Source organism: Triturus cristatus, chromosome 6 (genome assembly GCF_964204655.1).
Source record: "Triturus cristatus chromosome 6, aTriCri1.1, whole genome shotgun sequence".
In the NCBI taxonomy this organism is placed as follows: Eukaryota; Metazoa; Chordata; class Amphibia; order Caudata; family Salamandridae; genus Triturus; species Triturus cristatus.
This window is the reverse complement of record NC_140589.1, coordinates 142211728-142239612: the sequence shown is the minus strand read 5'-3', so window position 1 is coordinate 142239612 and position 27885 is coordinate 142211728. Positions and strand designations below refer to the sequence as shown.

The 27885-nt window shown below is 45.9% G+C and overlaps 1 protein-coding gene across 1 annotated transcript in view; it reads left to right on the top strand.

Moving 5' to 3' along the window:
* RBKS (ribokinase) overlaps positions 1 to 27885 on the top strand; it is a 451979-nt gene that overhangs the window by 242122 nt on the left and 181972 nt on the right. The window lies entirely within an intron of this gene.

Below are 27885 nucleotides of genomic sequence, written 5' to 3'. Positions count from 1 at the left end.
ATAAATTACGTTTTTTGTCCCCAACGGGTATTTCAACAAAGTCTCCAATATTGAATGAAAAGCTAATCTATTTCTTCATCAGTGGTCTATTATCAAAGATAGCTGGCTGCTCTGTGTCATGAAAAGAGGGTAGACCATGTGTTTGGCCAGTATTGTCACACACACATCCCATGACTTCATAGGATATCTCCAATTTTTCCCCTGGAGGAGACTTTATATTTTGGGCATCATGGAACTTGTGCCTGAAGCTCACCATAGCTAGAGTTTTACAGTCAATAGATTTCAAATATAAAAAACATGAAGCAGGATTTAATCAAGTTAAGACCTCTATAATTTAAGCAAATGTATGCCTTTGAGAGGTTCAGGGTGGTAACTGTGATGCAGATGTTGACAGCTGAGCTAGTAGGATAGCTCTACTTGTATTTGCATAGTGTTTGGGAGGCCCAATGCCAACATCTCAGGTTTATGGTGAGAGAGAGGTCTGTTTGAGTCTTTCATCACAATTATAAGGTAGATATGTATCTGTATCTAGATGACTGGCTGATCAACGTGCCCTACCAGAGAAGGCTCAGGTTATCTTCATTTGGTTACCCTACTCACCGTTCAATCTGGTGTTGTCTTTAAACCTGCCCCCGTAGTTCATATTTAACATTCTGATATGATCTAGTGCAGGGGTCTCCAACCGGTTGATCGCGAGCTACCGGTAGCTCGCAGATGCCCTGCCAGTAGCTTGCAGCCTGACTGCCACTTTAGTAGTATATTGTTGTTGTTTTGTTTATTTTTTAACCCCTTCCCCACTCATGACGGAACCACTCCGTCATGAGCCACGGTCGCCGTGTGCTCATGACGGAGTGGTTCCGTCATGCTGCGGCCGTTGGTGGCCGCGCCGCCCACGCGGCGCTAATTCCCCGCCTGTGCAGGCGATTAGCGCAGTGGGCGGAGTCATGACGGAACCACTCCGTCATGAGCACAGCTCAACCGCGGCTCATGACGGAGTGGTTCCGTCATGAGCACCGCGCCACCGCGCTGCCCCCAACCCCCCCCCAGCGCTGCGGCGGAATTCCCGCCGCAGCGAAAGGGTTAAGGCCTTTTGCAGTTGTTTCTCTGCCGCAGTAGGAACCAACTGCAATTTGAGCCCATCTAGGGCGGGGCGAAGTTGTTGACGTCGGCCAGCGCATGGGCAGTGTTTGCTGCCCACGGAGAACCACTATGCGCACCTTTTGCTGCATTCCTTACTGCTATGATCCTGTGCATTTTGCGGCCGGAGTGGCAGCCTTGAATGCATAATTGGGTCTCCATGCTGAAATACAGGAGATGCAGTGCCAGCCACCTGAAGCAGAACCAGACAGCCATCACGTTTGTGGCCAAGAAAAACATTTTTATTTTTTTATTTTTAAATAGATGCCGATGCATGCCGTTATTTGAGGCATCTGAAACATGAGCAGTAGTTCGAGCAAGTAATAAATCAATCTGAAATTCTTCTTTAATTTGATCATTAAATTAAAGCAGCGTTTCACAGGCATCTTTTATTTTGAAATAAATTGTGTACCTTGCACGTTGTTCCTGGCCTCAAAACGGAACCGAGAACATAATTTTACATGTCTTTTCATTACATTTTAATTAAATAATGGAAGAAATGTAATGTAAAATTAAGTTACTGGCTCCGGTTTGTGCAAAGGGAGAACTTCCAAGAGGTACTTTTTTTTAAAACACAAAATACATGTAAAACGATGCATTTAGTCAAGTGTCATGACATCATGAGAGTAATTTAAAAAGAACTGTTGATTTGAAGCACAATAAATATAAGGCTTCGCAATTCACTTCTAATGTATCCCATTTAAAAAAGTTCCTCGCCCTTGCAGTGGCCATATGTTTCTGTTGTAAAAGAGGCTAATAAATTAACTAGAAGAGCTGATCATGGGCCAAGCTAAGGTCTGGGGCCCCTTCCTTGTGTGAGCAAAGACTTGAAAATAATGTAAACAGTGGCACAAGAGGCAAATAAAAATATGATGGAATGTTTTAGAAAATCACGTTTATTTCTTTTTCATACATAAGCATTTTGTATGAACAGCATATTACAGTACTTACATTGAGAGGCATTTTTAGAAGTAATACCTTTTGAACATGAACCAATCATTGACTCCCACCATCCCTGATGATAATTCTATAATAATAAACTAAGACGGCAAGTCATGTGCACCATACATGTGGAATAGGTTATAATTAAATGGAACAAATTTAAAGTCTGTTATGAAAGAATTTGTACAGTGCTGAACTCCGGCATTTCAAGGTCTGGTCATGTGATGATGTAGAAAAAGGAGGTATGATGTAATAAAAGAATTGTATTGCATCATTTGTTTATAATGCTTACTACCCTGCAAGCTAATCCATGTAGGGTTTGTGGTGGGAAAGGTGTTGTCTTTATTTTTTCGAGCCTATGTGGGAAGTGTTCCATGTTGTGCGTGATGACCACCAAAGTTCTATTACCGAGTTATGAAACGTAGTAGTGTGGTGGATGAAAAGGTGTGAGAGACAGATTTGCAGGTTAGGGTTTTTAGTATGATTGCAGCTTTGAACAGCACTGCACGGCCATATAATATGATTGTAGTCTTCTTAGCTGGTTATGGTAGAGGTCAGGAGTACGCGGTTTGTGAAGAGGAAAGCCAGGACTAATACCAGGCTCTCTGGTTTCATATTGTGCATTGCAGACATAAACGGGTGTCTGTTTATCCCTCATCAATGAAGCTGGGCATGGAGGGACTTTGGGAATAATGTACAAGTTGCATGGCCTTTAGTAGCTCGCAATGATTTTCACGGATCAAAAGTAGCTCTCGCCGCAGAAAAGGTTGGAGACCCCTGATCTAGTGTGTGGCTGTACCACTTGGGGTACCAGTGGGCCAGTGGTGTTGCACTTCAGTTCTTGCCATTAGATGGCAGCGTGTTGGTTCCAGAGTCTTCATGCCAAGGCGTTTTTATATTCCTATTGTGCCACATGCCAGTCTTCAGATGAGACCTCTTCAAGTTTCTTGCTCCCGTTACTTAGGCCGTATCTGGGTGGCAAGAGTTTTCTAGAGTTTTCCCTAGTCGAAATTTTTCCATCTTCTTCAGCCAGAGAATGTCATCACCATCGAGGCTTAAGAGTTTAATGGGAAGTTCACAATGGACAGCCTTCATCAACCTGACCCACAAGCACAACATGACTGCTGAGTGAATCGCCCCCAAACAACCCCCCCCCCTCCTCCTTCCTGTGCCACCTGCTATCGTGGGCACAATACCCGATCCGCATAAAAAAGCCCTGTGATTGCCGATTTTCAAGCTAAGATGTACAATATCCAGGCAGACTGAGATCTCCTCACAAGTGACAATCGACCAATCTTTTGGAACCATTCATTTACGTTGAATGAATGGGGAGTGGGAAGCTCAAACCTAGAAGCGGGCTAAGAAGCATATCTCTATAAAAGGCGTGGCATATGTAATTCATGGCACAGCTTCATACGTGCAATGTAATGTCATTTTTGTCAAGCCCACTAGTAACCAAAGCATCTTTTAGTGCTGGACTGTGACAGCTAAACATTGTTAGCATGGCCAAAAAACAGCTGAGACTAAAGAAGTGGAAAAGCCATATCTAGAGAGGTTTTATGAATTGTAAACAATTAGCAATTGACTGGTTTGTTAAACCTCCCACAAGATCGCATATTTCCCCTCATTTGAGGACTCTTCATTGGCTCCCATTTTAAACAAGCATTTGTAATGCAATAGGTCTCGCATTTGCGAAAGTTTAAGCTATTGGCATTGTTGATGACAATGCCTTTTTTTACCTGTTTTGAAAACCAACACATAAATAAATCGCATTATCATTTACAATGCCAATAGCTCAAACTCTCGCAAATGTGAGACCTATTGCATTGCAAATGCATGTTTAGTATTGGAACAATGATGCTCCCAGTCCATGGATAAGGAATTTTAGCAGTGGCCATAACAGTTTCAGAAAAGGGGTGCCAGGAACGCGCCCCACTTCACCGGATCACTTTGCAAGACTTTTCTTGGTATCATGTCCTGACCCATGGCTGCTGAAGTTTTCGCCTTCTTGATAGAGAGCTCAATTTTTTTTTCCTGTGGGAGAGGATATAGATTGTACAGTCTCATCAGCAGAAATCAAATCTGATATTTTTCTACAACAGGAGAGCTCTATATTCGATTTATGGAGTTCTAGAAGGGCGCTTTCCCACTAGCTTTCCACCCCTGTTTTCAGTCTTTCTTCTGTTTTGCAACCTGACTCCTGTATATAATTTCTTAGTTGCAGCCAGTTCCTGTGTGCCTCGCACTTTACAGGCTGCAGAAAGAGAAAATGGTGCCTACCAACCTTTATCCTCACTGAATAGTCCATACTTACTATGCTCCATTCGTGCTCTGAAGTGAGGAGTGCAGGACATTTAGCAGGCAGTTCATCTGCAAAATAGATGCAGTGGGAATCGACATACATTCATAAAAGCTTTCACTCCAAGTAAGCCAGGTTACGAGGTCATTCAATCCCCCATGTTCGACTAGTATGGAACCATCCAGGACTTAGCCTTCATTAACAATCTGGAAATTATGAAAGGAAGCTTGTAAGATTTCGTAGATGCTCACAGGCTCTGCTTGGTTCAAAGATTGTTCCTCGCACTACCCTCATTTAGGATAGTGTCGATTGACCACAGGTTTGAAAAACGTACTTCGATTTTTCTGAACTAAAATTCCTTGCCTGCAAGAAGGTCTAGTGAAACTCTTCTGTTGACATTCGTAAACGTCGATATTTATGTATTGCATGTATAAGGCTTCTCGTCTCTGTATAATTCCCACAAAGCTTTACGTTCGATCTCTGGGGATATGTCAGAACTCAGCTTCTCCTAGTCACTCCTTATAAATTCTTTCATTACAATTTAAAAAAGGTTGGGGCATATTATCAAGGACGGTGTAAAAATTATCGCCGCTTTAGTGGCTGGAAACTGATAATGGGCTTGATAATATGCCCTTGAGAATTCCCATAGAAGCCCATGTTCTGGTGTGAACATGGGCTTCTATTGGAATTCTCTGCAGCATATTATCAAGCCCATTATCACCGCTTTAGCAGCAGTTTTCTGCCGCTAAACCGGCGATAATTTTTAACGCCGTCCTTGATAATATGCCCCTTAGAACTAGGGAACCAGGTTTCAGAGTCTGTGTCAACTCAAAGTCCTGTGATTCTGGGCAAATCACTTAATAATCTCCTGCCTAAAATACGAAATGCAACCCTGTGTAATGTAAATAGTGTTCATCTTAAGCCCTTCAATACATTTGGCTCGAGTTCACGCTTTATAAAAAAAACTATTTTAATGCAAAAGTATCCAACCCTTGGATTCCTGAACAGCTACAACTCCTACCCTGCCCTGATGGAGACATCTGAGAACCAGGAACAAGCCTGTCTGAACAGAACTTGTGTGAAGTGATGAATTCATCCCAGCGACAAAGCACACCCAGGGGCACTATAATGTAACTTTATTCTGAGAAGAGCTTTGGCACCAAAACTGAAAGCTTCAGAGGGGGCTTGATAACACCCAGGGATCTACTGCGTCAGCATCCCCCCTTACTCTGCTGGAAAACGCTGAGAATAAAAGAGTGAAAATGTCCGAAGATCAAACTTGTGACCATGTGACCCACAAGGATTGCAAATCACCCTCGCCATCGCAGTCGGCCTTCAATCGCTCCTAAGTCAGTCAATGCATATTGACTTTGATTCGCCCTTTACTGTTTCCTGGTGCTTTTTGTCTTGCGCATTTAAAAATCCATATCTCCGATTCCTATAATCTGTTTTTGTATAATTTCACTTAATACATTTTTTATGATTTTTCCTATTTATTTTGTAAATTGTACTATCTGTTCTTAATATTAATCCTGTGAGATACTGCATGAACCTAATATACATTGCTCCATAGAATAGCCTATTGGTTGTGCAGTAGCTAGGACTTTAGAAAAGTTTTCACAGTGAACAGTATTGCCCTAACAAAATTGTGTTTTAGTAAATGAATAACGTACTGTCTTAAAAAGTTATAAACCAAATAAACACATTGGATAATGGAGATAAAAATATGATTCTATATTTCCGTGTTCCCCTTGATTTCATATGCACATAAGTTTGATCGCAATAAAAAGTTGATGTAATTTTTTTAAAACTAACGTTTGTTTTTGCCCTATACAGAAGAAATAAAAGGTTGTCGCTCGCAAACAATGTGATACACAACCACATATGGCTGACTTGTCTAGTCTTACACAATTATATACAATATCGTCTTCCAACTGCATGGACACAGTTTCATCACACAACCATAGAAGTCCAGAAATCGGTTCTCATCATCCATATCTATACCCATTAAAAAAAAAAATGTAATCCATAATAGCGCTCTGCTTTTCTGTTACGTGCTGTTTCAGCTATTTCAACGTGTGACAATATTTGCTAAAATACGTATAACTCTTTTTATAAGCAAAAACCGATGATTACAAAACTTTCAAACTTTTCCATTAATTGCCTAAAAACCTGTGGAAAATTCACTACGTATAATTTGTGAGTGCAAAAACAAATAAAAGAACATATTTTTATGTAGCATTTTTTAACTTCAGATTAGCATAGTAAATAAGTATTATGTAACAGTTTACTTGTAGACTGCAGGATGATAAACGGCTGAGCTACACCCATTGGGATTCAAACTCGTCAAAGTTTAACGCATCTACAGTACTCGCTGACATTCACATCGCGTGAATTAGGTTGACCGCATTTAAATTAAATTGTTTCTTTATTTTTCGTGATGTAAGCATCCTTACTTGCTGCACGGGACTGTTATGTACTGCATTATGATAAAATAGCTGTCAGGCAATGTTTGCTTTACATTTGTGCTTTGCTTGTAATGCACCATACAAGACCGTGGCCGAAGCAGCTGCTGGGTCAGCAGACTATTTAGCTTTGAATACTGTCACAGAAATCCACGTACACCTAGCTATCAATGGTCCACAGGCACCGGGGCCCAGTGGTGAGGCGAGCCGGCATTCCTTGTACTGCCTTCAGTTTAACTTCCGTCCAGTGTGTGTCTTTTTAAACGTCACGATTCTGGGGGCTGCATCTGAAATTACATTTCCTTAGAAAGTGAAGGTGGAGGAGATAGGGTGGTTTGTGGGGTGAAATGAAAGGATATTTCTGAAAGAAATAAAACGAGAAATATGGTTGGAGGGTTAAATATGAAAAGAAGTAAGAAAAGATATGAACAGCAAAACGTATGTAAAGAAGGATAGGAGGGGACAGGAGAAGGAAGATATGAATCCGAAGTGGAAAGAAGTTGAGAGTAGAGAGAGAAAGCGAGGGTAAAAGTTAAAAGATTGAGGAGAAAATAAAGGGAAACACACAAGCTAGGGAGAAGAGGCTAAATGAGAAATGGAGGAGAGCGAGGATAGGGGAAAAGTAGAACGTGAAAGGAAACAGGAGGGCAAGTAATATGTTACAGAAGGGTGAAGGAAGTATGGGCGAGTGAGAAAGGAGATAAGAAACAAAGGGATATGGAGGAGAAAAAGGGAGCAGAAAGAGATGAAGGGTATAGAAACAGGCATTGGCCGTGTGCGCGCCTTGCTCGCAAAGTTAGGGGAGGGGAGTGCGGCCGAGAGCAGGCAGCGTTTACCTTCAGGAGCGAGCGCGATAATTGCTACCAGATGGCGGTGCTCGCTTCCGCAAGGTAATCGCCAAACATGCACGCGTTGCCATTCAAAGCAATGCAACGCGTGCACGTTTTTGCCTCAAAAAGGGAATCGAGGGCTAAAGGTCTCTTTCCTTAGCAGCGCATGCGCGCTGCGTAGGCGAGACCTAAAAAGGAAATTCACAGAAAATGGGTCTTGAAATTAGATAAAACTACTCTTTAATTTTTTTTTTTTTTTAAAACACTGAAATTCACTAGTTATAGAACTACGCACCGCTAAAGCCCTCACAAATTACATTATTCATATCATGTTACATGACATCTCAAATTACATCTTCCAAAATAAATATTTAAAACAAAATTTGTATAATAATGATCCTTCTTTGAGATCCGTACTCTAAATTGGGTATTATTTATAAACTTGGTTCCCCTTTTGGAGCAATTGGGTTCGTAATTTGTATATGCCTAGGCTTCTTTTGAGTCAGAGGGTTGCCCTCCTTCTGTAATTTTTAGTCTGGACCAGAGGCTTCAGATCATGCAATTCTTTCTTCATTTTATTGTTCATCAGCCAGTTTACATTAACACAAATACAACCAGGAGTCCATGAGAAAACATCAATGGTCTTCATATCCTGTCGAAACAAACCACAGTCCCCCAAGAGAAGCCCTTGCTCTTTCCTCGCTGCTCAACACCAGATGAGAGTTTTTCTTAAGTGATTGTTTATATGGTTCTGTGGGTTGATGTCATGTTTGGCTTACTTGTATTTCAAGTGCCCACTGTGTTGATTAGACACCAGACCTGCGTCAACCACGCGGGCCCATAGCCAGGAATATTTGCTTAGGGGGGCATGGCCCCTGGTGATGATAACATGAAGGAAAGATTCAGGCCACTGTGGTGTGGATGAGAGGGGTTTCTAGCGTCCTACAATTATTTTTAACAAAGTTTCAATACTAAAAGATTTTAAAATGTCTTTTATTTTATATTTTACATTATGGTGCAGACGTGTGTGAGATAAATAATCCAAAAGTGTGTTGAGTGAAAATTAAATGGAATTTTGAGACATTTGAATTTGAGTTTTCCCCAAACAATCGCTGATGAGATTAAAGTGAATCTAAAACTTTTTTTAAATGGGGTCAATGCGAGCTTTACCCCAATGAGGTTCAGTCAATCAATCAATCAATCAGTTACATTTATAAAGCGCGCTACTCACCCGTAAGGGTCTCAAGGCACTGGGGGGGAGGGAGGGGGGTCAGTGCTCGTAGAGCCAGGTCTTGAGCTGCCTTCTGAAGGAGAGGTGGTCCTGTATGGCGCGAAGGTGGCTGGGAAGGGAGTTCCAGGTCTTCGCTGCCAGAAAAGAGAAAGATCTTCCTCCGGCGGTGGCTTTGCGGATGCGGGGTACGGCTGCCAGGGCTTGTCCGGTCGAGCGTAGGGTGCGCGGAGGAGTGTAGAAGGAGACGCGGTGGTTGATGAGTTTTGGTCCGAGGTTGTGCAGGGCTTTGTGTGCGTGGGTGAGGAGTCTGAAGGTGATCCTCTTGTTGACTGGGAGCCAGTGAAGTTTCTTCAGGTGTCTGGAGATGTGGGGGTGGTGGGGTATGTTCAGGATGAGTCGTGCGGCAGCGTTCTGGATTCGTTGCAGTTTCCTCTGCAGCTTGATGGTGATGCCGGCGTACAGAGTGTTCCCATAGTCCAAGCGACTGGTGACGAGGGCGTGGGTGACGGTCTTCCTGGTGTCGGTGGGGATCCAGCGGAAGATCTTGCGGAGCATGCGGAGGGTGTTGAAGCATGCCGAGGTCACCGAGTTGACCTGTCTGGTCATGGAGAGGGATGAGTCCAGGATGAAGCCGAGGTTGCGTGCGTGGTCGGTGGGTTGGGGAGTGCTGCCCAGGGCGGGAGGCCACCAGGAGTCGTCCCAGGCGGAGGGTGTAGGGCCGAGTATGAGGACCTCCGTCTTCTCTGTGTTCAGTTTAAGCCGGCTGTCTGTCATCCAGTTCGCTACTTCCTTCATGCCTTCGTGTAGTCTGGTTCTAGCTGAGGTGGGGTTGTTGGTGAGGGATAAGATGAGCTGGGTGTCATCGGCGTAGGATATGAGGTCGAGTCCGTGTTTTCGTGCGATGTTCGCCAGGGGGGTCATGTAGATGTTGAAGAGGGTGGGGCTGAGGGAGGATCCTTGGGGGACGCCGCAGATGATCTCTGTGGCTGTGGATCTGAAGGGGGGGAGGCGGACTCTCTGGGTTCTTCCGGAGAGGAAGGAGATGATCCATTCCAGGGCCTTGCCTCTGATGCCGGCGTTGCTGAGGCGACGTATCAGGGTATGGTGGCATACCGTGTCGAAGGCTGCAGAGAGGTCCAGGAGTATGAGGGCCACGGTTTCTCCTTTGTCGGTCAGGGATCTGATGTTGTCCGTGGCTGCGATGAGGGCGGTCTTGGTGCTGTGGTTAGCTCTGAAGCCGAACTGTGAGGGGTCGAGTGAGTCGTTGATTTCCAGGGCGGTGGTGAGTTGAGCGTTGACGATTTTCTCAATCACTTTGGCGGGGAACGGTAGGAGCGAGATGGGCCGGAAGTTTTTGAGTTCGGTGGGGTCTGCTGTTGGTTTCTTTAGGAGGGCGTTGAGTTTGGCGTGTTTCCATTTCTCCGGGAAGGTGGCGGTGGTGAAAGACGCGTTGATGATGTCTCGGAGGTGGGGTGCGATGATGTTGTCGGCTTTGTTGAAGATGTGGTGCGGGCAGGGGTCGGATGGTGATCCTGAGTGGATGGAGTTCATGATGCGGGTGGTTTCCTCGGTGGTGGTTGGGTTCCAGGTGAGGATGGTGGTGTTGTCGGTGGCGGGTTCCAGTGGTGGGTTCGTGTTGGTTGTGGTGAAGCTGCTGTAGATGTCGGTGATCTTGTGGTGGAAGAAGGCTGCGAGGGAGTCGCAGAGGTCCTGTGAGGGAGGGATGGAGTTGTTTTCTGCGTCGGGGTTGGAGAGTTCTTTCACTTTGGCGGGGAACGGTAGGAGCGAGATGGGCCGGAAGTTTTTGAGTTCGGTGGGGTCTGCTGTTGGTTTCTTTAGGAGGGCGTTGAGTTTGGCGTGTTTCCATTTCTCCGGGAAGGTGGCGGTGGTGAAAGACGCGTTGATGATGTCTCGGAGGTGGGGTGCGATGATGTTGTCGGCTTTGTTGAAGATGTGGTGCGGGCAGGGGTCGGATGGTGATCCTGAGTGGATGGAGTTCATGATGCGGGTGGTTTCCTCGGTGGTGGTTGGGTTCCAGGTGAGGATGGTGGTGTTGTCGGTGGCGGGTTCCAGTGGTGGGTTCGTGTTGGTTGTGGTGAAGCTGCTGTAGATGTCGGTGATCTTGTGGTGGAAGAAGGCTGCGAGGGAGTCGCAGAGGTCCTGTGAGGGAGGGATGGAGTTGTTTTCTGCGTCGGGGTTGGAGAGTTCTTTGACGATGCCAAATAGTTCCTTGCTGTTGTGGGCGTTGTTGTCTAGTCTGTTCTGGAAGGCTGATTTTCGTGCGGCGCGGAGGCGTTGGTGGTGTTGGCGGGTGGCGTTCTTGAGAGCAGACATGTTCTCCTCGGTCTGGTTGAGGCGCCAAGTCTTTTCGAGGGTGTGGCATTCTTTTTTGGAGTCCTTGAGGTCGGGGGTGAACCAGGAGTTTTTCTTGTGGTTGTTGGTGTTTGCTTGGGTCTTCAGGGGGGCCAGGAGGTTGGCGCAGTCGGAGATCCAGCTCGTGAGGTTGTTGGTGGCTTCGTTGGGGTCTGTGGTGCTGGTGGGTTGCTTTTGAGAGAGGGTCGATGTGAGTTGTTCCGTGGTGATTCGATTCCACTGTCTTCTTGGTGGTTGCTGGGTGTGGTGGTGCACGGTGGTCTTCTTGAAGCTGAAGTGGACACAGCTGTGGTCCGACCAGGCGAGTTCGGTGGTGTGGCTGAAAGAGATGTGTTTGCTGGAGGAGAAGATGGGGTCGAGCGTGTGTCCGGCGTAGTGGGTGGGGGTGTTGACTAGCTGTTTCAGTCCCAGGTTGGCGAGGTTGTCCAGTAAGGCGGTGGTGTTGTTGTCGGTGTGGTTCTCCAGGTGGAAGTTGAGGTCCCCTAGGAGGATGTAGTCGGTGGACGGGAGTGCGTGTGGGCTGACGAAGTCTGCGATGTCTTCGCTGAACTTAGTGCGTGGTCCTGGTGGTCTGTACATTAGGGTGCCTCTGAGGGTGGTCTTGGGGTCGCTGTGGATTGCGAAGTGGAGGTGTTCGGCGTCGGGGAGTGAGTTGTCGACGTAGGTCGAGATGCGGATGGAGCTTTTGTGTGCGATGGCTGGGAATGGTCCATTTTAAAGCCTAGTGAACCCAACAAAATGTTAACAAGTTGGAAGGATTCAGAGATGGCTCTAAGAGTTCCCTCTCACAAGGAACCTTTTTGTAAATTTGTGATAACTGGTGTGTATAAAACAGAATATTTACTTTGTTTCACCAGTGAAAATGGGGTGATACGTAATCATTTTGTACTGGGGGTTGCAGTTCTCCAAGGAATTTATGAGAGTAATAGGGTCACGTTTTACATTATCAAAAACCTTTAGTCTGTAAAGCCTGTGAGAAATGGGCAGCATTAAAATATACATTTATTGCATGGCTACGGGATTCTTGCTAAAGTTATTTATTTTTTAGAAAATTAGATAATGATGAATTCACTTGAGAAAAAAGGATGCGCTTTCAACACAACTTTGCTTGGGAAGGTTATTTTTTTCTCATTAATTCACACACGTTCCTACAATTCCATGAAGCTTATTTGCATTTGTCTAATTTCCCTAAAATAAATAGCTTGCATTTTACATGTTGCTTATACATATTTAGCTATGCCTTTTCCATATCCCTGTAGAACTACACAGTACTGTTGGCTAATCTAATGGTATCCATGTTATTGACTCCAGAAGTCTGAAAGTCTGAGATAGCCAAGAAGGGATTACAAAATATGGGCTGCAAGTTACACACATATATCAGCTCCAGATCCACCAACCTAATGAGCTACGTTGTTAAGTTACCATTAATAGTTTACTGCAAAAAACTATTTTATATCAGTCTTAGAAAAAAAAATGACATTTTCTAAATGTTAACTGTTAGAAATGTGATTATTATTTGGCAGGGTGACTACTCACTTCAAGGAATAATCACAGACCTGGTCAGGGTGAACCCTCAATGTGACTAAATTAAACGGAGCTCACCCCCTTGTTAGCTATGGCACAGAGCAGGCAGGCTTAACTTAGGGCAATGTATAATGTATTTAGGCAGTACCAAAATAGTAATAATGAAAAACGATATAGATCCCAATCCGAATTATAAAATAGAGTAACATTTAATAAACTAAATGAAAACAAAATAAAACCAATCCAAGAAGGAGACCCGTAGACTTGAATGTTTAAAATAATAAGTGGCACTAAGAAGTACAAGCTGCCAATGGTAGTCATTGGTTGAAGTAGACTGGGACTGAGGTGCAATTTGCTTGTGACCGCGATGGAAAGCAGGTCAAGTACATCAACAAGTTTTGTGCCAGTCAAAGATTTTACCTTCTGGCTTTAGTCCTTTAAATCCCACTCCATAACTGTAGTACACTTCTAAACCCCCCAGGACCTATGGGGAGGCACTTAGGGACTCACAGGTGAGGCCAACTGCTGGGTCCAGTTCAGGTCCAAGTGCCACAGTTCAGATGGGTACCTCCAGGAAAAGATAGCTGTTGTATCCATGTAGCTGGAACAAGAGGCCAGCCTTATGACCATTGGAGTCCACTTTCTGTGTCCTGGTAACAAGGAGAGTAGGTCTAGTCCTTCAGGGTTCCCCTCAGGTTAAAGACAACGGGTCCAGTCCTCTTCTGTTCCTCTCCAGATCCAGAAAATGTTTATAAGTGGGTGTCTGGGGGTGCCACATTTACTACTGGCATGAGCTAGTAGGTGGGAATGACTTCTGTGCATCCCCTAACCAATGAAGTAAACGTTTTCAGTGTCAACCCTACCCATTTTTGGTCATTTCCTGAGATGGCAAAGTCATCCACCACACTAAACATGGAATCTGATGGCTGGGTGTGTGAGCGGAGTGTATTATGGGAATCCTAGTGTCCTTCCATATCTAACACCAATATCCAGCTTGCAGTAGCCACTGTACTCCCAATAAACCCAGAGACAAAAGTCTGGTGGAACAAAAGCAAGACTTTACAGCAACCAGACAGAGGCTACATAAGAATTGTCTTGACATCCTGCTTCACTTCCTCACAAGTGCACCCCCAGTGTTCTATGTAAACCCAGCAGACCTGTCAAGCAGGAGTTGACACTTAAGCAAAATTTGACACTGTAATGTCAAAAGGGATTCTCACACCCTCTACCCTTTGTGTAGCTCAAAGGAGTCATTCCTGCCCATTCAGGTTAAATTATCAATCACAGACGCCTATCATGTAGCTTCAGGGATCCATTTCATACCTTTTCAAATGCTAATCCCCGGCTAGGAGGAGTTGGACAGCAAATACAAATTAGCCTTCAAGAACGGCTGGCAGGGAAAAGGTAACCTTCTAAAAGTAACTTTTCCTTCATGTTTTAAGAAAAATCCAACCTCACCAATTAATTGGCTTTTATTAACTATTAAAAATAGTTATCTATTTTACCAGCTCCCATTCCTGAGCCACAGTACTAGAGTTTTAATGTGTATCCTAGTTTTCTCCATGGACAGCTAGGCTAGCCACACTGAAAAACAGCTTTTAGTTGCTAGTTACCGTAAGGACATGCTAACATTGCTTTTCTACATGTCCTACTTTTAAATACCATGAAACCTGCCTTGTGGGCCACATGGTCTACATAGATGTGACTTATTAATATTTAAAGGGGATGTTTTGTTCTGTATTTATTATGCAAGTCGGATTGCAGTTTTTACACTGTTACAGTCAGGCTGCACAGTGCAGGTCTGAAGGCAAGTTTGCACAACTGTAATGGATAGCACAATAGGTCCCACTAGTGGCATTTTACTGCCAGGCCCTGGGTACACTTTATACCATATACTCGGGACATCTAGGTAAGTTAAATATACCAATTAGAAGTATATCAATTCAACCATGCTTAAATTCGCTACACCAGCACTCAACTGTTGGTTAGCAGGGGTTAAGTGCACAGAGTGCAAAACCCAGTAAATGTATAAGGCTCAGCAAAAGATGAAAATTATGTGGTGATCACACAGAAAACATGGATTTTCTACATTTACACAACCTTGTTTTTTCATATTTAACTAGCAATCCTAGGATGACCTCATATTTAATGTTTCAAGACTGGCAACACCTGGTGGTGCTCATTAAACAGTACTGTCGGAGGGTAGGTCGGAAACATAAGCGAGGAGGTCGTAGAGGTTGAATATTGTAGGGTTTTTATTGATTGTATTCAATAACCCGTAGTAATAGACAGGGTGTAGTTTTAAATAAAGTTTAACAACAAAACAGTCCTGTTGGTATAGCACAGAACGTTCTATGGAGTTATCTTCCAAGGTCCTCTTCCACGTGTGTTGTCAGGTGGTACAGGCAGCTCTTGACATTCCCTTTGGTATGGTTTCCCCCGGAGTACCGCAATCACTCAAAGACCTCCCTACCTTTTTCAAGGAGCCATCCTCTATAATTACCAGTGCAGGCTCTCTTTGGCTTGAAGGAGCCACAGACACTCGCTTTAGCATACACGCAGGAAGAGGAAATGAGAATGTGGAATGTCTCTAAAAACCTGTTCAGAATCCTTATGCTCTCACACATGATGATGAAAATAAAGAAGAGTTAGAAAGAGAAAGGTAGCCCTAATGTCTAATATCATACAGGCATGCAGGTCTATCAGCAGAAAACAGGCCCACTAACAAATAGTTAACCTTGTACACAGGAACACAGTCACAGGCACAGACCCAAAGATATGCACAGACCTGAAAGAACCTCTAATCCCAGTCTGTGCCCCACAACACTCCCACTCACCTGTGGCACTGCATAGTGAAGTAGTGCTGATTCAGAAGTGCAAGAGAACTGGTCAAATAAGATTATTTGTGGCTGTTAGTTGTACTGGAGGCTCTGAATGTTCTGTAGGGACAGATTGAAAGTCAACCATAAAAACATTCACTGGGGTTCTGACATTAGCAAGCCACAAATCAGGTTGCAACTAGACTGACTGTCTCTGAATCTGGTGGCACCAGATCTTGGAGCCAGGGTTGCGCAGTGCAGTTTTAATAGTAAAATGCCACAATCGTCCAGGCACATGATGAAAGATTAATTCAGCCTCACTCTGCCTGCATGCAGCAAAATCCAGCATCAGGACAGTGATTCCCATGTGTGAGAAGTGGCTTGGTATATGCTGTCCACTAATTAAAGTGGCCACCTTACAAAACGTATGGTGATTAGGTTAAAGATAACCTTTATAGAAAGCTATCCTAGTGATAGCTATGGACAGCAGACTTCAGGCTAAGTCTTGAAGGAATGTTAAGCAGCTTGTTTTACCAGAATGCAACCTTATAGTGTTGGTTAATTGAAAGGAAAACCACACAGTAGTTATAAAAATATGTATTTATTTTATAGAACACTCTAGTATCCTCTACATGAGGATAGAACACAATTTGAATAACACAGTTGCAAAGAAACAGTCGGAAGTAGCACAATACACAGTGGGCTCCAGGGGGAGACCAAACCATATACTAAATAAGTGGTATAAGAACCACGACTCAGGACTAGACCAAGTCTAGAAGGTGTAGAATTGCTAGGATGCCAATGAACCACTCAAGGTGAGTAAGTAGGGACCCCACGGTGGACGGGTGCAGAGTGAGAACACGACCGCCTGCTCCGGACAATTCAATGGGGAAATCGGGGTTGAAGATTTAAAGATTAAGAACCCTTCCCAGTGGATGTCGAGGAATTCCCATGGAACTTAAGAGTTTGGAGAGCCACCCCACCCGTGGATTCCTTTGTACCAGAGTTACCTATCCCAGAGGAGCCGGGTGCATAGGCACAAAGTGGCCTCGGAAACCCTTGTCGTTTTCTATGCAAGACCTCAAAGAAATGCCACTGCTGGAAGTAAGAAGAATGTCCGGTGGAATCCAAACATGGATTCTTGTAGAAAGGAACCTGAAAGCAGAGGGGACAGAGTGTGGGTCACTTTGAAGTGACCAGGGGCTCGGTAGACGAATGCCCACCGATGTCGGGTGCTTTAGGTGTGTTGACGGGGATCTTGACTCTTCAGCTGCATGGACCAGGAGATGTCTAGGACGTCCAGGAGCCAGTACGAGTTGTCCCACGAAGGATGTCGAGTGCTGAGGGGTCGGTGTCCGGCGGGAGCACCAACAAGCCTTGGCAGCGGTAACCGAAGAAGATGGTCAAGTTCGATGAGGTTTGGCCCAGCAAGGACCCAGAGATTCACCACAGCAAGGGGAATCATGGCAGACCTGGACCAACCAGGGAAGCCCAAGAAAAGTAGTGTTGACCCTCAAGTGGACTCACAGGCCGGAGGCACAGGAGTCACAAGGGGACCTCAGGTGTGTTCACTGAACAACAGCTAGCAGGGCACAGAGTACAAAGAGGCCAGAGTCCTTTTTGGAAAAGGTGTACTGGGGTCAGGGCTACAGATAGCCCAATGCACGGAATTGTTGCACGTCAACAAGCATGTGCTGCTGCCAATGTATGCGGTGCACAGAGGTACGGGTTATGCGGTCCACACGAGGGATACTGGCCTCAAACTCAGCAAGAGGGCAGCTCGACCTCATAGACCTTCAGAAACCCACCTCCTGTTTTGTTGGTCTGGTCCGATGTGCTACAGTGCCTGCGAATGCAGGAGAGTGACTCCTTCAGCCCAAGGGAGATACTTCTGATGTCTTGGAGGTCCTGCACGGAGCCTGTATGGAGCAGGGACAAAGACGAGGCTTTGGACGGAAAGGGAAGACGAAGTTGAGACCAATAGAGGTCCAGCGAAGTCAAGCGTGTCTAGACGGTCGAAGCGTATTGGTTTCTTCTTGTAGAATCTTGTCCACGTAAAATCTAATGTCCTATACTCCGGTAACCCATTTTATACCCACAGGAGAGGGTTGGACAGATTCTAGGGACCCTCCTAGGGGTGGGTCTGGACAATGGGGAGGATACTCTCCTGTCCTTTCTCCAGTTTCACGCCAGAGCAGGAGCAAATGCCCTCCAGAACTGGTTTGAGCTGGACTATGCACAGGGACACCAAATGTGCCCCTCATGCAGACTTTCTGGCACTGAGACAGTGCACCCACCCAGCCCCAATACACTTAATCCTGTCTGGGAGGTGATCACACCTCCCCGTGACAGGATGCCTATTGTGCTGCCTTCCCCTGCTCGAGCTTGGCTCAGCAGCAGGAGGGCAGAATTGTGTCTGTGGCTGGCAGCATCCATTTTGTGCTGTCAGGGTCGAGAAAGCTGGTACCGGTAGACTTAGGTACCCCCAGAACCTCTGTTCTCAGGGGTGGAATCATACCACCACACCAGTTACTTGTGTGGAGGTATGATTCCAAGGTGTTTGACACCAAACACGACATACTTTGTTGCAGTCGTTTTCGAGAAAGCATTTACCGCGAGGTTGTAATGCACCTCTACCTATATGTCTGGCTGTGTCACAGACAACCCGGGAGAATGATCTCCGAAGGCTGCAGAGTGGCCCTGCTCATGCAGGAGCACCCTCTCATAAAACCCAGCACACTGCCTACAGGATTGTTAAGGCCTGTTATAGGGGTGACTTATAAAGTTTTAAGTGTAGTGACAGATATAGATATAGTGAACCTATATCTAAAGTAAGTGGTGCAAGCACCATCTTACACAGGCTGCAGGTGCAGACCTGAGGTTCCATTTTGCATGGCCTCTCATGGGTCGCATAATACATGCTTCAGCCCATGGGAGGCCTCTGGGGTACCTATGCCCTGGGTACATGTGTACCATATACTAGGGACTGAGAAGGGTACCCCAGTATTCAATCTGGAGTGTACCAAAGTACATACATAGCAATTTGAGGGAGAAAGCAGATAGGCTGGGGTCCTGAATAGCAGCATCCCAGCCAGACTAGTCAAAACAGTGGGTGCAAAAAGCAACAAGCATTGGCATAGCCGATAGGTCTCGCTTTTGGGACCTTATAAGTATTTAGCTATGCAGCACAATATCCTTGGTGCAACAGCATCAACCGTTGCATGGCTAAACACCTATAAGGTCCCAAAGGCGCAACCTATTGGCTATGCCAATGCTTGTTCTTCTTGTTTTGGGTGGCGGGAGGGAGGATAAATACCATGCGCAGAATACCTAATATGATTGTGTATTTCATCATTGTAACATTGCTCACCCTTTCGTATGTATCTTAATACGAAACCTTACACAGTATGTGTTTGTACAGGCCTGCGAACCTCAATAAACTTTGTTAAAAAAAAATATATATATATATATATATACATATACATATATATATATATATATATATATATATACATATATACATATATACATATATACATATATACATATATACATATATACATATATATATATATATATATATATATATATATATATATATATATATATATATATATATATATATATATATATATATATATATATATATATATATATATATATAACAAGCCTATTGGCTCTGCCAAGGGGTCACAAGATTAAAAGACCAATAACAACATGTTAAGAATCACTATTATAGCATCGGAATCAGTCACATTGTTTAAATGCAATCATTACTGTCATTAAAGCATTTCAGTGTTTATTGTAAACTACTAGCAGCAATACAGTGTACATAAAGATTATCTTTGTTTATAAAATAGTTTTTATTTTAATTTTATTTTCAAACTACACAGAACATCAACACACCAGTCGCTAGTGTGTTGTTGTATTGCAATGGAAACACTTAATAGAAGGTGGACTGACACACACAACAGTTAATAGCATTTGGTGAGAGGATAATACTACTCTGGGTGGAGCCAATGCCACTCTAAGTTTATGCTAAAGAATAGTAACACTATGTCTTGCAGATGTCAGGGCTGTCATGTCAGACCTAAATGCGAGTTCAACCTGCCCACAGTTTGAACCCACAATGCACCTCTTTACAATTCTTCAGTTAGATTATGCGGATCCAGAAATTCATGGCTTTAATAGATATATATAATGGTTACCAGTAGCGGCTGGTGACAGAGGAGAGTGGCGGGGCAGGGAGGTGCGGGGAGGAGGTAGGGGAGAAACAACAACGAAAAAAGGTTAAAAAAATATATATATATATATTGCCGCCTGTAGCTCACCGTATTGCCGATCATCTGCTCCTTTTGTGGCTCCACTGCAGGAACAGGCCCAGACTCAACTGCGGCCAATCTGTATGCTCAGGATGAAGCATACATGAGAGCAGCTTGAGGATTAGCCTGAGCAACGATGATTTTTCCTCCCAGGGAGACTGGGAAGCTGTGCGTGATGTCTCCAACCCAGCAGGCTGGGTTGGAGACACCTTCAGTGCGCATGACGGTTTGGACAGCCTGAGACACCTGGCCAAACTTTCATACACACTCATAACAGTGCATACTACTTACCGAAGCGTGCGTGTTATCCCCATGGCCCCACCAGCAAGACTCCGGGAAACAAAATAAAATGGTATTAAACACAGCTTTTTGTTATGCTGCTGGAAGGGGGGTGACGCTCCTCCGCCATAGCGGTGGAGCCGCTGCTGATGGTATATGTTTCTTATTAAACATTATTCTAAATTGCACATCATAAATGATGGTAATTTGATAGATATGCGTACATGATGCTTTATTGCTAAGAGGGAGAAGATAGGGAGACTGGCAAAACAGGAAAAACTCTGTTCTTGATCTATTAATTTATATTTTCAGACAAGCCAAACCTAACCACATGGCTATTATGAATGAAAACATAGGGACATAGATCAGGTGAATAGAAGGTTCTATGGTACGACCTGGAAAAAAACTGCAAGCTCAAACCTCCAATGAGCACTTCCTCCACTCACTCTGCAATAGGGTCAGAGTGAAATTCATGCAGAAACAGATTGTACTCCTAGGGTTTCACTTTGTGCACCACAATCGACATCACTGACATTGACATGTTTGGCCTGAAGCCCAGAGCGTCGAAAGAAGGGCCTGGTAAAATATTTAGGTGGCAATTTGGGGTATTCTGAAGAAGAGCACTTTTTCCTGTCAAACCTGAAATAACGTAAACAGAGGGAGGGAAATAATGTACTCACACAGGAAAATCAAGGTTAGAGGTTTTAGACATATGACAGCACCACTGTGGTGTATTGAAGGTTTGTGCCTACAAAAAAACAATGTGCCCTAGTGTGATGCAACTGGTGCTCATGTAAAGCGCTCCAATACCTTCGGGTCGAGTTTGCGCTATATACAACTGCAAAAAAAATGCTTGCAATAAGGTATTTTGTATAATCAGATATTTGTGTGTTTTCCCTGATAGCATCGAGTGTTTTACCCCAAATGACAGGGTTATTTTGGTGACGTAAATCCGTAAATCAATAAACTCTGTATTTTAAAAGGTGACATTGCATTTTGTAGGTTGCAAAATTTTTGCTGACTAGATTTGTCAGGGGAAATTAATACCACTCGAAATAAAACGAACTCTCCTGTTTTGTTTAACTGTATAATCAAGCAGCCGAGCAATTTGATGTCTTCAGACACAAGACACTCAGAAAGAAGACTGGGAAAGCGTATGGGTGGGGGGAGTGCACGCGCGCGAAGTTGTGAAGATGAATTATTTAAAAAAAAAAAAAGACTAACACACTCTTGAGATTGCTCTGTAGTATTTTAAACAGGACCTCAAAGAGAGACAAGCTAACGAGGAGGGATTAGGAGAAGGGAGGGGGGTAGTGAGAGCAGACAGCAAAGGGGTGGAGGAGGCTTAATGAGCCATGACAAAAAGGCAGATAGTGGCTGCGGGCGTGCACGCTCATGTGCACTCAAGCTTTAGGCCACCAAAAGTGTTACGATTCCGTCCCCAAGTCCAACTCTCCTCAGGATTCTGGTGATGCCATAGGGGTTCCACCTCTTGACATCCCTAACTCCTGCACTAATGGCACGGAAGTTTAGAGCGATCAAGCGAGGGAAGGGAAGGAAGGGTACAGCGGGAAGTAAAACCTGTAAAAGAAAAAACACACGAACACAAACAAACACATAGGCATGTAAGGCTACTCTCATAAATTCTCACTAGGAATGAATACACCTTCTGTTGGTTACCATAACTGGTACTCCGTATACTATCTTTGTTAGTACCAATATTACCTCATATTCATACCGACAAATAACCCAGAGCCAAGCCCATGCACCGAACATTCATACGTGGCACGATAACAGCTGAGAACAAAATAACACCCCCTCCCCTTTTTTTGTAATCCTGGAAGGGAACTGTAGGTATGTTAGGGTCAGCAGGAACCCTTCATTACTAGTCCTGCAGAGGTAATGACTGAATAGTCTCGGCAAGGCATGAGTGGGCAGTTTAACTAGTCACTAAGGTATTTACTGATCACTGCGTTCATTGGCCTCACGCAGAGTTCTGAAGGGTTCAGAGAATCCCCTTTTTGCCTTACTGTAAACCTAAGAGTCTTCACACTACGGTTGCTTCACCGCCCATTGGACTGCTCATCAAAGAAAAGGAACCAACTGTGAACCCCCCAGCTCCCCCTAATGTTGTCTCAGAAGGGAGGTAGGTAAGATCCGGTTTACCACAAAGGAACACTAAGAACCACAGCGATTTCAACGTCGGAGTCCGCTGGGCAACGCTGTGCGAGGTTAACGGGAGAGGGCATTTCCGGTAAGTAAAATACCTTGACGGACCTCCCGTCTAATACGGACACACAGAACACTTAACTGGCATTCACAGATGCTGTGTCCTGGTTCAGAGTCAGCAGTACGTCTCCAGCAGCAGACTGGCTGCTTCGAAGGTGCCCAGGAAGGGAGGCAGAGTCCGCTATGAGCTCGTCATCTCGAGGTCTCCAACAGCGACGGAGAAACGCTTCACGGGCACTTCCTTCTCCGAACGGGGTCTGGGACTGACTCGCACTCGGGAATTACGCACGACGTCCTGTGCGCGTTACGTTTCTTTTGTGCTCGCGGCTCCTCCCCCTCCCGGTCCTCGGGCATTCTGGGGATTGTAGGCAAGGCAGGCGCGCGATACTTGATCCCTGACAGTAGGTCACCCGGCCCAGCGCCTCCTGGAACCGGGCTTGTCAGGGTGTCGGCGGTAGAACGCACAAACCCTGGCCGGTGCGTGCACATTGTCACTGGGTTCCCATGAATCCTCTTCCGAGGTGTACCCCTTCCACGAGATCAGATACCACAGATTTCCTCCCCTGTACTTGGAGTCCACTATGCGACGCACCTCGTACTCCTGACCTGCCTCCGTGGATACGGCCGGTGGCGGCTTCCTCAGCCCCCCCCGCGGCAGGCTTCAAAAGACTGCAGTGGAAGACAGGGCGGATTCGAAGAGAGCCCGGAAGTCGTAGTTTGTAAGCTACTGGATTGATCCTCTTCACCACTCGATAAGGGCCTATATATCTGGGATGGAATACACTACGCAATTTGAAGCGTATGTTTTTTGTGGACAACCACACCTTGTCCCCCTCCTTATACTGCGGGCCCTCTGCTCGGTGTCGATCTGCCCATCTTTTGTATGTTAGTTTCGCATTTATCAGGTGTTACCTCACATAGGCGTGCCCCTGGCGGAGCGCTCGCATGTGTGCTTGTACTGAAGGCTGATTGCTCCTCATCCGTGGTAGGGTGATCGGCAAAATCCGGGCACTGAAGCCGTAATTGGCTGAAAAGGGAGAGACACCTATGGAGCTGTGCGTCGCGTTGTTGTAGGCCAATTCGGCCATCCATAGCATGGCAACCCATGAGTCCCGGGCCTCTTCCACGTAGCATCTCAGGTATTTCTTCGCCGTTTGGTTTAGCCTTTCTGTTTGTCCATCCGTTTGGGGGTGGAAGCTGGTGGACAACGCAGACTCGATGTGCAGGGAACGACACCACCCCTCCCAGAAGCTGGCTATGAATTGGGGGTTCCTATCCGAAACTATGACCTGAGGGACTCCATGTATCCGCACCACGTGTTGAAGCAATAGTTGTGCCGTCTGGCCAGCCGTAGGCAGGTTCTTGCATGGAATGAAGTGTCTCATCTTTGTTAGGCTGTCTACCACCACCAGGATGGCTGAACAACCCTGATCCACCGGGAGTCCTGTGATAAAATCCAGGCTAATGTTCTGCCACGGCAACTGGGGCGTGGGCAGTGGAACGAGCTTTCCCCTTTTTTTTGACGTGTCCGTTTTACCCCGTGCACAGTCCTCACACCTGACTACCCAGTTCTTGACATCTGGGACCATGGAGGCCCACCAGAAGTATCTTTTTACCAAGAGGGTTGTTTTTTGTATGCCGGGGTGTCCTGCTAACGGAGATTCGTGACACCAAGCCTTTTTCCTAATGGCTTGTGTAGGTAGAAACAGACTGAAAGGGTAGCCCCTGCCAGATGTGCCTCTCAGGTCTTTGATCAGCCCACCTGTTCCATGCTTCGGGGCTCCTGTTTTTTCTTATGTTATCCTCGGCCTTTATCACGCAGATTACCTTGGAGGAAGGTATAATAGCCTCTTCTGGCACCTCGGCGTCCCCTTCTGTGGTTAGCATCCTGGACAGAGAATCCGCCTTACGGTTGTCCGCTCCTGGTCTGAAGGTAATGATTAAATTATACTCTTCGAAGAAGAGCATCCACCTCATTTGTCTGGGGGAGAGGCGTCGGGCTGTTCTTAGGTACTGCAGGTTTCGATGGTCGGAGTATACCGTAACTGGAAACCTAGCCCCCCATAAGTATGGACGCCACTCCTGGAAAGCCTTCTTTATGGATTGCAGCTCTTTTTCGGTGATGTTATAATTCCGTTCGGCTGGGAGAAGCTTCCTGGAGAGATAAGCCACGGGATGTAGCTGCCCCGTGTCTTTGTCCCGTTGCGACAATATGGCCCCAATGGCCTCGTTAGAGGCGTCTGCCTCTACTATGAAAGGGGTGTGGAGCTTTGGATGTCGCAACACGGGTGCTGAAGTAGAGGCCCTTTTTAGGTACCCAAAAGCCTTTTCCGCTTCGGGGGTCCATTCGAAAGGCACTCCCTTTCTGAGAAGCCTGGTGATCGGAGGTCCTTTTTAGCAAAATAATCTTACAGGAAATTATATAAACATAATTGCATTGAAGATCATTCTCCGACAAATCACAATTCATAAATATAACTTGTTGCTGATCACCTGTGAAAGTTACAAACCTTCCTCGTGTCTGCTCCTACCCAGTGGATACCGATTGCGAACGGTGTTCTTGTTCAGCATGCGGTAGTCACAACAGGCTCTCAATTCTCCATTGGCTTTCGCTATAAAGAACAAAGGGGACGCCGCAGGAGAACGGGAAGGACGGATGAACCCGATCTCCAGGAAGTGGTCCAGATACTCTCTGAGATGCTTGGTCTCGGGTTCGGAGAGCGCGTAGACCCTACACATAGGAATGGTGGCTCCCTCCACTAGGTCTATCAGGCAGTCGTAGGACCTGTGGGGCGGAAGCGACTCGGCCTGGGATTTGCTGAATACGTCTGCAAAGAGGGAGTATTCTCTGGGCAGACATACCTCTTTCTCAGCTGCTGTAGCTGCTACGAACAGGCTGGCCAAAGCCGCCGCACATGACCCCCAACCGGGAACAAGGTGCTCCTGGCATTCCTTGGACGGTTCTCTCTCTCCAATCTATGGTCGGGTTGTGGAGGCTAAACCAAGGCATCCCCAGGATAACCTCATACTGTGGGGCTTCTATGATGTTCAATGCCAAGGTTTCTATGTGACGCCCGTCTCCTATTCTGATCGTCAGCCTGAGGGTTTCTGTTTGTTCGATGAAGGAGCCCTGAGGTAAGCGGTTTTCCGTCCACCGCCAACACCTCTTCGGGGATCTCTCGAGAAACTTTCCTTATGGCTAGTTGTTCCACCAACCCACTATTTATAAAGTTTCCTGTGGCCCCTGAATCCAACATGGCCTTAACCTGATATGGTTGGTGACCATTATCTAACCACATTACCATCTCGATATGTTTTTCTGTGTCTCCCTGTCTGGTAATAGCAAGAGAAGGGATCCTCCAATGTTTGTCGTCCGTAGTCGCGGGAGAAACCAGCGATACGTTGTGCAGATCAGGGCTCGTGACAGTGGCTATGGAATTTCGGTTCCTGTTATTACCCCATGTCTTTTGGGTCGAGCGGGACATTCACGGACATAGTGTCCCTTCTTTCCGCAATACATACACAGCCCCTGGGTTCTCCTACTCTCCCTTTCCACACGTGACAGTGGAGCACGAATGGCACCCACCTCCATGGGCTCTGGGGACACTTTGCTACTAGTCGCCTCCTTCCTGGCTCTCTCTCCTCTGAACCTCTCACCGCCTCTGTCTGCGAGGCGCCCATCCAACCTCAAGGCCAGGCTGACCAAATCGTTGCAGGTACGAGGTTGGGGGTCTATTCTGGCTATGACATCCTTGAGCTCGTCGCATAGGCCCTGGTAGAAAAGAGACATCCTCTTCTCTTCTGGCCATGCTGCCTCCCAACCGATTGAAGGATGTCAGATATGTCACCAATTCATTTTTTCCTTGCTTTAATTCTAAAAGCTCCCTGTCCGCGCTGAATGTAGTAGTGCGCCTATTAAATACCCCTTCCAGGGCGGCTCTAAACTCGTCCCAATCGGACAAGACAGGGTCATTATTTCTTACCAGCGGCACCGCCCAATTGGCTGCGTCGCCCGCCAAGTAGGAGATAGCAAACGCCACACTGGAGTGAATATTCAGGAAGGAGGACGGCCTGCAAGAAAAATGCATCAGTGTTTGTGTCAAAAACACCTGTATCTTCTGGGGGTCCCCGGAATATCTTTCGGGGTTGGCTAACGGAATGGGGGGGCACGGTGACCTGGATGGGAGGAGTCCCTGTGCTTACATTAAAAGGGTTTCTCGACAGCCGTTCTACCCTTCATTACTAGTCCCGCAGAGGTAATGACTGAATAGTCTCGGCAAGGCATGAGTGGGCAGTTTGCAGCTATTTCTGCCCTAGAGGCCGCCAGTTCCTGCTGGACTGCGGCTAGTGCTTGCAAGACCTCGTCCATACTGCTTCCCTACAGCACCCCCCAGAACCGGAAGGAGACTCAATACGTGGGTGCGTAATTCTGTTACAATTCCGTCCCCAAGTCCAACTCTCCTCAGGATTCTGGTGATGCCATAGGGGTTCCACCTCTTGACATCCCCAACTCCTGCACTAATGGCACGGAAGTTTAGAGCGATCAAGCGAGGGAAGGGAAGGAAGGGTACAGCGGGAAGTAAAACCTGTAAAAGAAAAAACACACGAACACAAACAAACACATAGGCATGTAAGGCTACTCTCATAAATTCTCACTAGGAATGAATACACCTTCTGTTGGTTACCATAACTGGTACTCCGTATACTATCTTTGTTAGTACCAATATTACCTCATATTCATACCGACAAATAACCCAGAGCCAAGCCCATGCACCGAACATTCATACGTGGCACGATAACAGCTGAGAACAAAATAACACCCCCTCCCCTTTTTTTGTAATCCTGGAAGGGAACTGTAGGTATGTTAGGGTCAGCAGGAACCCTTCATTACTAGTCCTGCAGAGGTAATGACTGAATAGTCTCGGCAAGGCATGAGTGGGCAGTTTAACTAGTCACTAAGGTATTTACTGATCACTGCGTTCATTGGCCTCACGCAGAGTTCTGAAGGGTTCAGAGAATCCCCTTTTTGCCTTACTGTAAACCTAAGAGTCTTCACACTACGGTTGCTTCACCGCCCATTGGACTGCTCATCAAAGAAAAGGAACCAACTGTGAACCCCCCAGCTCCCCCTAATGTTGTCTCAGAAGGGAGGTAGGTAAGATCCGGTTTACCACAAAGGAACACTAAGAACCACAGCGATTTCAACGTCGGAGTCCGCTGGGCAACGCTGTGCGAGGTTAACGGGAGAGGGCATTTCCGGTAAGTAAAATACCTTGACGGACCTCCCGTCTAATACGGACACACAGAACACTTAACTGGCATTCACAGATGCTGTGTCCTGGTTCAGAGTCAGCAGTACGTCTCCAGCAGCAGACTGGCTGCTTCGAAGGTGCCCAGGAAGGGAGGCAGAGTCCGCTATGAGCTCGTCATCTCGA